The sequence below is a fragment of the Neoarius graeffei genome, chromosome 14, assembly GCF_027579695.1.
Source record: "Neoarius graeffei isolate fNeoGra1 chromosome 14, fNeoGra1.pri, whole genome shotgun sequence".
Taxonomy (NCBI): domain Eukaryota; kingdom Metazoa; phylum Chordata; class Actinopteri; order Siluriformes; family Ariidae; genus Neoarius; species Neoarius graeffei.
In genome coordinates, this window is record NC_083582.1 from 35,402,264 (window position 1) to 35,412,875 (window position 10,612).

The 10,612-nt window shown below is 44.5% G+C and overlaps 1 long non-coding RNA gene across 1 annotated transcript; it reads right to left on the minus strand.

Moving 5' to 3' along the window:
• Positions 1 to 3,101: 3,101 nt before the first annotated feature.
• LOC132897676 (uncharacterized) lies at positions 3,102 to 4,041 on the minus strand. The gene is made up of 2 exons (XR_009656358.1): positions 3,604 to 4,041; positions 3,102 to 3,170 (listed from the first exon to the last, which is right to left on the minus strand). It is a non-coding gene; the product is annotated as an uncharacterized LOC132897676 (long non-coding RNA).
• Between the last annotated feature and the right edge of the window lie 6,571 nt (positions 4,042 to 10,612).

Consider the following 10,612-nt stretch of genomic DNA (forward strand, 5'->3'; position numbering starts at 1 on the left):
CCCTTTGAGGTCACACAGCGAGTCAGGCACGTTGACTATGAGGTGAGGCGAACGGATAGGGGTGGGGCACTACAGATTTACCACCTCAACCTGCTCAAACTCTGGAACAAGGAGATCCCCGTGGCGTTGGTGTCGGTGGTTCCAGAGAAGACGGAGCTGGGGCCGGAGGTTCAAAAGGGAACATTGGCGGTCCCCTGTGGAGACCACCTCTCCCTGACCCAACTCGCGGAGGTTGCCCAGTTGCAGACCAAGTTTTTGGACGTGTTCTCGCCCATGCCTGGCCACACCAACCTCATAGAGCACCACATTGAGACGCCCCCGGGGGTGGTAGTGCGTAGCCGCCCTTACAGGTTACCCGAGCACAAGAAAAAAGTGGTTCGGGAAGAACTCGAGGTCATGCTAGAAATGGGCATCGTCGAGGAGTCCCACAGTGACTGGAGCAGCCCGGTGGTCTTGGTACCCAAGGCCGACGGGTCGGTCCAGTTCTGTGTAGACTATAGAAAAGTCAATGCGGTGTCTAAATTCGACGCGTACCCAATGCCTCATATTGATGAGTTGCTCGATCGGCTAGGCACGGCTCGTTTTTACTCGACACTGGATTTAACAAAGGGTTATTGGCAGATCCCCTTGACTCCATTATCCCGAGAAAAAACGGCCTTTTCCACACTGTTCGGCTTACACCAATTTGTCACACTTCCTTTTGGGCTGTTTGGGGCGCCTGCTACATTTCAGCGGCTGATGGATAGGGTCCTCCGCCCCCACGCCACCTATGCGGCCGCCTACCTCGACGACGTTATTATCTATAGTAATGACTGGCCGAGGCACCTCGAACATCTGAGGACCGTCCTTAGGTCGCTGAGGCGAGTGGGTCTCACAGCCAACCCAAAGAAGTGTGCGATTGGGCGGGTGGAAGTACGGTATCTGGGCTTCCACTTGGGCAACGGGCAGGTGCGTCCCCAAATTAACAAGACAGCAGCATTTGCGGCCTGCCTGAAGCCCAAGACCAAAAAGGGGGTGAGACAGTTCCTGGGGCTCGCTGGCTATTATCGTAGGTTTATACCTAATTATTCGGACGTCACCAGCCTGCTGACTGATCTGACTAAAAAGGGGGCACCAGATCCAGTCCAGTGGACGGAGCAATGCCAGCGGGCTTTTTCTAAGGTAAAGGCTGCACTGTGTGGGGGGCCACTTTTACACTCCCCTGACTTTTCTCTCCCCTTTATGTTACAGACAGATGCGTCGGACAGAGGGCTGGGGGCCGTTTTGTCCCAGGAGGGGGAGGGGGAGGATCGCCCAGTACTGTATATCAGTCGTAAGCTGTCGGTGCATGAGGGGCGCTACAGCACAATTGAGAAGGAGTGCCTGGTGATCAAGTGGGCGGTCCTCACCCTCCGTTACTACCTGCTGGGACACCCTTTCACCCTCTGTTCGGACCACGCACCCCTCCAGTGGCTCCACTGCATGAAGGATGCCAACACGCGGATCACCCGTTGGTATCTGGCACTCCAATCCTTTAATTTCAAGGTGGTCCACAGGCCGGGGGCGCAGATGGTCGTGGCGGACTTCCTCTCCCATCGGGGGGGAGTCGGCTGCAGGCCGGACGGACGCCCGGCCTGAGTCGGGCGGTGGGGGTATGTGGCAGCGGGGGCGTGGTCAAGCATCGGTCTGTGACCGGAGGGTGGAGTCAGGGAAGGTAAGTGGCAGAATCACTACACCTGTCGTTAATTAATGTGTTTGTGTGTCTTCCCAGTGACCGTGCCCTATTTAAAGAGAGAGAGCGAGAGCAGAGGGAGTTCTCTCCCCTCCCAGACGACTGATGTGTGTGCGTGTGTCTGAGTGTATGAGAGAGTAAACACAGAAGCTGAAAAGCTAAATCAAAAGAGTTTTGTGAACTCAGTTTTGGCCTGCCGTCCTTCTGTGCTCCACCCACCTATACGAACTGTTACATATGTGTGTGTGTGTGTGTGTGTGTATATATATATATATATATATATATATATATATATATATATATATATATAAAACACATTTGGAATTTGCCCAAAAGCATGTGGCAGACTCCCCAAACACATGGAAGATTCTCTGGTCAGTTGAGACTAAAATTGAACTTTTTGGCCATCATGGGAAATGCCATGTGTGGTGCAAACTTAACACCCTGAGAACACCATTCATTCCTTCAGTGAAGCATGGTGGTGGCAGCATCATGCTGTGGGGATGCTTTTCATCTGCAGGGACAGGAAAGCTGGTCAGTATTGAATGAAAGATGGATGGCACTAAATACAGGAGGAAAACCTGCTTGAGTCAGTCAGAGGTTTGAGACTGGGATGAAGGTTCACATTCCAGCAGGACAATTACCCTAAACATACTGCTAAAGCTACACTGGAGTGGTTTAAAGGGAAACATTTAAGTGTCTTGGAATGGCCTGGTCAAAGCCCAGACCTCAATCCAATTGAGAATCTGTGGCATAACTTGAAGATTGCTGTACACCAACACAACCCACCTATCTTGAAGGAGTTGGAGCAGTTTTGCCTTGAGGAATGGGCAAACATCCCAGTGGCTAGATGGCTACCCAGATAGCAGAGGGTCGTTGATTCGACGTGGAATCATCGGCATGTTCTTCGACCTATACGCCGTCGAATCACCGTCGATCACCGACGTTGATTCAACACCGCTTTGCTCATACGAGTTTCCGTTGAAACGACGTTGAAAAGTGGCTGGTGGTCGACAGAGAATAGACCCCCTTTCACCCTTTATTCAACTACGTATTTCGGTCGATTTATAGTTGAATTTTCGGCGATGATTCATCCAACTTTACTTCCTGTTTTATGTACAACAGGAAGGCTACAAATTAAGCAAAACAGGCTAAATTAAACTAGCTAACAATAAAGCATCGGGGCTCTTGCCTTGGATGAACACACACATGCATACTTCAACCATGAAAGTGAAACTTAATTTATATCAATGTGCGTAGGCTACGTCCTGTTTAATGTACAACAGGATATAAAAATGCATGCAACAATGCACCTCTCCTAATGTTTGTCAAGCTATCTAATGAGGCATAACTTTTAACATTTATAAGGAACAGAACACACTTGAACAAGTTCTTAGAAACATTTTATGATTTATTTATAATTTATAATTGTGGCCTATTCCTCCTGCGGCGCAGACACCTGTACATGGAAACAGAAAAACATAACCAAAATTAATTTGATGCAGCATTGATAAAGAAAGTCAGCAGTAGGCTATGGGTTTCTAAATGCCACCCTACCTCATTATTTGGACATGGGGAAAAACTATATTTAAAATCCAAAGAGTCAGCCCTGTGATGACCTGGCGACTTGTCCAGGGTGTACCCCGCCTTTCGCCCGTAGTCAGCTGGGATAGGCTCCAGCTTGCCTGCGACCCTGTAGAAGGATAAAGCGGCTAGAGATAATGTGATGTGTGTGATGTGATGTAAAATCCAAAGAGGGCTGGAGGGAGGAAAATTAAAACAAAAGAAAGAAATGAAATATAGAGTAGAGAATATTTGATAAAATTAAGGATGTTTTTATTCAGTAAACATTTAAAAAAAATGTTCTACAACACTCTAGCCTAGTGACTTACCAGTAACAAAATAGACTTGAAGTATTCAGATCCGCTCTGCATAAAACAGCTAAATCCTCTCTCTGTCTCCCGGCAGAAAGCTCCTTGGTTTGCTTGTGTCTCAATCACAGCTGGTATTCTGTAGAAAGACTTCTTTTCACCTTTCCCATCAGCTTTGTTAGAACCCTAACACAGCACAAAAGTTTAGCATTGTAGGTTTATGATGAACCAAGTGCCTCGTGGGTTCACATACCGCGCGCTGCCTTTATTTCCCCCAAATCACGAGTTTGTTGGTCTTCCAATGTGGCGCAGGGTTTGTTTACTTCCGGTTTCGGGTGACGTCAGTGAAAGGGGTCTAATGGGGGCATTACCGCCACCCACTGGATTGGGGTGTAAAGTAGTCTGAACAAAACGTGTAAACATAAACATAGGAGAAATGAACCCGTTTTTCTAACTTGTCCTCACTTAGTCTACTTTTCTTTTTTGATTAGTCTGGATTTGATATTGTAAATTTAAATGTGAATCAATGTATATTCATCGGACATGAACAAATGAATAAATCTTGAGTAATCTTGAGGCGTGTGTGTCCGGGGCGCGGTGTCGCGGGGGGGGATCGAACGAACCCTCCGATCCCCCCTGGCTACGGGCCAGTTGCTCATCCTACCAATGTTGAAAACTGGCCGGCAAAAGTGACGATGGTTCAGCGTCGTATATTCAACCTTCTCTGACGGTCGACAGATCAACCTTTACCCACGTTGATTCAACGGTGATAAATCGACCCTCTCAGACGGCGGAGAAATCGACGTTTCATGGCGCCGTTTCAACGTTGATTTTCTGACGTACGACGGAAACCGACCATTCTGACCAAAACTCTACGTCGTTTCAACGACCCTCTGCTATCGGGGTAAGCTAATAGAAACATACCCCAAGAGATTTGCAGCTGTAATTACAGCAAAAGGTGGCTGTACAAAGTATTGACTTTGGGGGGTGAATACCTACGCATACTCCAGATTTCTGTTTTTACATCTTAATTATTGTATGTGTCACAATAAAAAAAACTATTAATGTGGTAGGCATGTTGTGTAAATCAAAAATGTGCAAATCCCCAAACAATCCATTTTAATTCCAGCTTGTAATGCGACAAAACAGGACAAATACCAAGGGGGATGAATACTATTGCAAGACAGTGTAAGTTGTCCCCAGGACTGAATACACGTACATGTATATGTCTGTGTGTGATGTCCTGAGATGGAATGTTCCAGCTAGGATGAATCACTTCCTAAAATGGAAAAGAAAAAAAAGTGAAAGTATTCAAGCCTTAAATGTACCATCATTGGTCACCTTATCAGGAAAACTTATACTAATACATACTACTATGTAGGACTCATATCTCCTCTCAGAACAGCCTCAGTTCTTCATGGATTCCACAAGGGTTTAGAAGCATTCCTTTCAATTTCTGGTCCATGCTGCACATTTGTCAGTCTCCACTTCTACCACACCCCAAAAGTCCTCTCTGGGATTCAGATCTGATCTCATAGATTCAGGCCTTTAAAGTACACTGTCATGTTCTTGCAATTAGTTTGAGACAACATGTGCTTTGTGACATGGCTCATTATAATGCTATTAGGAGCCATTATAAGATGGGAAAATTGTGGCCATGAAGGGATGCACATAGTCAGCAACAGCACTCAGATTTTCTGTGTCATTCAAACAATGCTCAATTGGTATTAAGAGGCCCAGTGTGCCAAGAAAACATTCCCCACCCCATTACACCACCATCAGCAGCCTGAACTGTTGACACAAACAGAATGGTTCATGGATCCATGCTGTTGATGCCAAATGCTGACAAAATCATCTGCATGTCATAGCAGAAATCAACATTCATCAGACCAGGCAACATTTTTCAAAACTTCAGCTGTCCAGTTTTGATAAGCCTGTGTCCACTGTAACCTCAGATTATTGTTCTTGGCTGCAAGGAGTAGAACCCAATGTGGTAACTCAAAGAGTGTTTATTTGTGCAATGTTTACCTGTTAACTCAAACCAGCCTGGCTATTCTCTTCTGGCCTCTCTCATCAACAAGGTGGTTGTTTCATTCATCACATCCTTTCATTGGATGTTTTTTTTTTTTGCAACATTGTGTGTAACTGTGTAAGGGGCAGCCATGGCCTAAAGGTTAGAGAAGCAGCCTTGGCCCCAAAGGTTCACTGGTTCTTAAACTGGCAGAAAATATCCATGGCTGAAGTGCCCTTGAGCAAGGCACCTAACCCCCAACTGCTCCCCAGACACTGGATATGTGGGTGTGTGCTTGTCGTATGTCACTCTGGATAAGAGCATTTGCTAAATGTCTGTAATGTAATACTGTAACTCTAGAGACTGTTATCTCTAGAAAATCCCAGGAGATCAGCAGTTACTGAAACCCTCAAACCTCCCCATCTATCACTGACAACCATGCCATGGTCAAAAGTCACTGAAATCACATGTTTCCCCATTCTGATGTTTGATATGGACAAACATTGTAATTATTGTTGTACTGCTATTTTATCAAAAATTAAATAACAATGAAAATGAGAACTTGATTTGATGATCTTCAATTCCTGTGGCTCTGCCTCTGACCATGCTCATGATTCACCTCAGCTTTGTTTTTATATTTGCCTTCTCACCATGAACTTGTACAGCTGACTCTATTATTTCGGTTTTATCTTGGCAAAGGTTTGCATTTCATGACCACGGCATTATAAAGTTCTTTCTTTTTTAACTGTGTAATACTTGGGTTATTACAAATTCTAGTCAGATTCTAGTAAACTGAGGGTGGTAAAAGAGACCAACTGGACTTGCTTGAAGATTCTTGAAGACGTTTCACCTCTCATCCGAAAGGCTTCTTCAGTTCTGTCTGACTAAGGCTACGTTTACATTACATCGAATCAGCGGATCATCAGATTAATGTTCTTAAAACGATTCGCGTTTACACTAAAACCGTTAGCCGTGCACACAGCAACACCAATACGCGGATACACTTGGCTCCGCAGGCATCCTGCGCTCCAAATCACTCCGCCCTGAACAGCGAGTGCCCTCTGGAGGGTGCGCACTCCGGCCCTGCGCAGCTCACAGAGCGCGCGAGTGAAGTGAACAAGCCACGATTCGGGACTGAGCCGCTGTGTGTGTGATCCCAGCGCACATCACTTACCACTTGCAAGTGGAAGGATGGCAAGCCTAAAGACAATCATAACTACACAATGGGCAGTATTTGCATCAGTATTTGCAGTATTTTCATACTTTTATACTCTTTAATGAAAGGTGATACAAGGCGGAAGTCCGCGCCGTTTTTCAGCAGTCGCGTCACATGACCAACGCCAGCGAATCAGGAAGGTGGATGTCACAGTGACATTGTCCAATGAGACACCAGCTAGAGCTCAGCACAGCGTATTCGCGTATTCTGAATGTTTACACAGCACCGGAGCTGACACGATCTGGATTGAATACGTGGACGCTGGCGGATTCCCGTTTCCTGGCTTTTCCAGGGGGTTTAATGTAAACAGACAGTGCGTCCGCGAAGAAAACGAGACAGATACGGTCTAATGTAAACGTAGCCTAATAGGGAGTATCAGGTATTTATCCTCTCATGGATGAAAAGCAATCCTAAGGTGTCATTGAGTCATCCTATGGGTGTGGGTCACTGGGGGCTGGGTGTGAACGGCCTAGAGAGTCGTTGGGATGATCAATGGATTGTTGGATTTCTCCAGTTGCTCTCTTTTACTACCCTCAGTTTACTATGACCTGGATGACTGAGTGCCTGTCCACACAGCAACGGATTCAGGTGAATCTGATAAAATTGTTTATCGTTTCGGCCTGGCGTCCACACGGCACCGGCGTTTTGGGTGCCCCAAAATGAAATCTTTTGAGAACGGGATCCAGAGTGGAAAGATCTGGCAACGGTGCCGTTGCGAAGTCGTCTGGATGAGTAGAACAGATTTGTTTACGATGACGTCACAACCACATGACTGTCAGTGCTTCACGCCGGGTAGAAGTGTAACGAACTCGATGTGAGTTGTCAACAAATCCTATAACTTGGTTCATGAAACGCGCTTACAAAATATTTTCACTGTGAATATTTATTGTGTAATGGTGCAAAGTGAGAGAGAGAGAGAGAGAGAGAGAGAGAGAATAGCCCTTAGGGCAGAGTCAATCCCGCCAGCAAAAATAGGGAAAAAAAAGGAGCGATCTGACCTCTTCAGATGTTGGTTTAAGTCCTACAATACCTTCCTCAAAAAGGGCGTAGAAGAACAAATTAATCCATCAACGTGTAGCATTCAATTTATTCCGGACCATTAAAGACGCCGCCTTCCGCGTAGAATCATACGTCATCCTCGCCGCCATATTGGATGGGGCAAAGCGGAGAATAAAGATGCCTCATTCATGTGCTGCGTTTAACTGTACCAACAGGTTTGCCGTCCAAACAAGATCACATGGGATTACCTTTCACAGGTGAGACTGGAAAAATACTTTTCATTGTATTTGGTCATTATAACGTAATTTTACGAACAGATTTTTCTGACTGTGGCTAATATGAAGTCTCGTGCATAATAGTTTATGCGCATGCGTCCTTACTTCTATTATTCTGGTGTCTCCGATGGGACCGTCTTACAGCGCACCTAGAGGTGTGGCATGTGTATTGCATAGTTTTCAGCAAGCGTTGCGTTGCCATATGTACCTGATATTTTACTGATCCGTTGCCCATGTGGACGCGATATTTTTTTTTTTTAAATCTCGTTGCCGTTGTCGTGTGGATGTAGCCTGAGAATCTTCACAGACATGTCAAATTCTAGTATTTGACTGAAGGTTTTTATTATAAATGTATTTTAATGAATCGCAGTATAATTTGTATTATTAAAGCAAACTGTGGGTGGTAGAAAAGGGCAACTGGACTTGCTTGAAGATTCTTTAAAACATTTCACCACTCGTCCGAAAGGCTTCCTCAGTTCTGTCTGACTAATAGAGAGTATCAGATATTTATCCTCTCCTGGATCAGAATCAGAATTCTGATGACCAGCTCATCTAAGGTGTCATTGAGACATCATGTTGGTGTGGGTCACTGGAGGCTGGGTGTGAACGGCGAGTCATTAGGGTGATCAAAGGATTGCCCGTTAGGGTGATCAATGGAAAGCTGACTCTCTCTGTCCTCCTGTGAGTCACCGAAAACAGCTGGGTCCTGGTGTACAGCCAGCCGTCTGGGAAGAATGTCCAAGACCGCATTGTAGATGGTTGATAAATGATGTCTTAGACCCCCACCTCTGTTCAGAGAACGGCCATCACTGAACAGAGGTGGGGGTCTAAGGCTACATCCACACGACAACGGCAACGAGATGTTAATTAAAAATATATCGCGTCCAAATGGGCAACAATCAGTAAAATATCGGGTCCATATGGCAACGCAACGCTTGCTGAAAACGATGCAATACACATGCCACACCTCTAGGGGCGCTGTAAGACGGTCCCTTCGGAGACACCAGAACAACCCATACGAAAACGAACAGTAAAGAACTTATAAGAGTTTACCACTGTCTTAGTAGTAAATCCTTATAAGGATTTATAAATAAATATGCCATGTATGATTTACTCCTGAAAGTGGCCCATTTTGCATTTTCCTCATACAAATATTTTATGAAAATCTAGTATGTATGAAGTGAACATTGTGCATGGTTTTTACAGATAATGTGTATGATGAATTACACCGTCTTTGTATGCTTCACGTAATGTTTGTAGTTTTAAATTATATTTTACAGTTTAAAATGTATATGCCTTTTATATGTAAATCCAACACAAACATATGTGGATTTACATATAAAAGGCATATACATTTTAAACTGTAAAATATAATTTAAAACTACAAACATTACGTGAAGCATACAAAGACGGTGTAATTCATCATACACATTATCTGTAAAAACCATGCACAATGTTCACTTCATACATACTAGATTTTCATAAAAAATTTGTATGAGGAAAATGCAAAATGGGCCACTTTCAGGAGTAAATCATACATGGCATATTTATTTATTTATAAATCCTTATAAGGATTTATCCTTATATTTATAAGGATTTACTACTAAGACAGTGGTAAACTCTTATAAGTTCTTTACTGTTCTTTTTCGTATGGGAATAGAAGAAGTAAGGACGCATGCGCATAAACTATTATGCGCGAGACTTCATATTAGCCACAAAGTCAGGAAAATCTGTTCGGAAAATTACATTATAATGACCAAATACAATGAAAAGTATTTTTCCAGTCTCACCTGTAAGGTAATCCCATGTGATCTCGTTTGGACGGTAAACCTGTTGGTACAGTTAAACGCAGCTAATCTTTATTCTCCGCTTTGACCTTTCCAATATGGCGGCGAGGATGACGTACGCGGAAGGCGGCGTCTTTAATGGTCCGGAATAAATTGAATACAACACGTTGATGGATTAATTTGTTGTTTCTCACCTGTGAAAGGTAATCCCATGTGATCTCGTTTGGACGGTAAACCTGTTGGTATAGTTAAACGCAGCTAATCTTTATTCTCCACTTTGACCTTTCCAATATGGCGGCGAGGATGACGTACGCGGAAGGCGGCGTCTTTAATGGTCCGGAATAAATTGAATGATATACACAGGGCCGTCGACAGAGGGGGACAACCGGGTATTTTGTCCCGGGCCCAGGCATGAGGGGGGGCCCAGAACTGGTCCCTCATGAAGATGTCATTCTGTTTCATTTCAAAATGTGTTGATTTGGGGGAGAAAAATGTGCTATATTTGCATTCAATGAATGATTTCTGGTTCTTTTGCCTTTATTGTCTTCGAAAATAGATTCAAGAACCCACCTACCACCCCTAATGCAGAAATGGTTTGGTCTTTGATTAAGGCGCCAAATAACACGGCACTATAGAGATCTTGCAGTCACGTGACCGGAAAGTGTACACAACCGCCATCTTGTCGGTCAAAAACACCGCTGAATACTGCTGCACTCGTGTACAGAATGGATCAATTTCAACC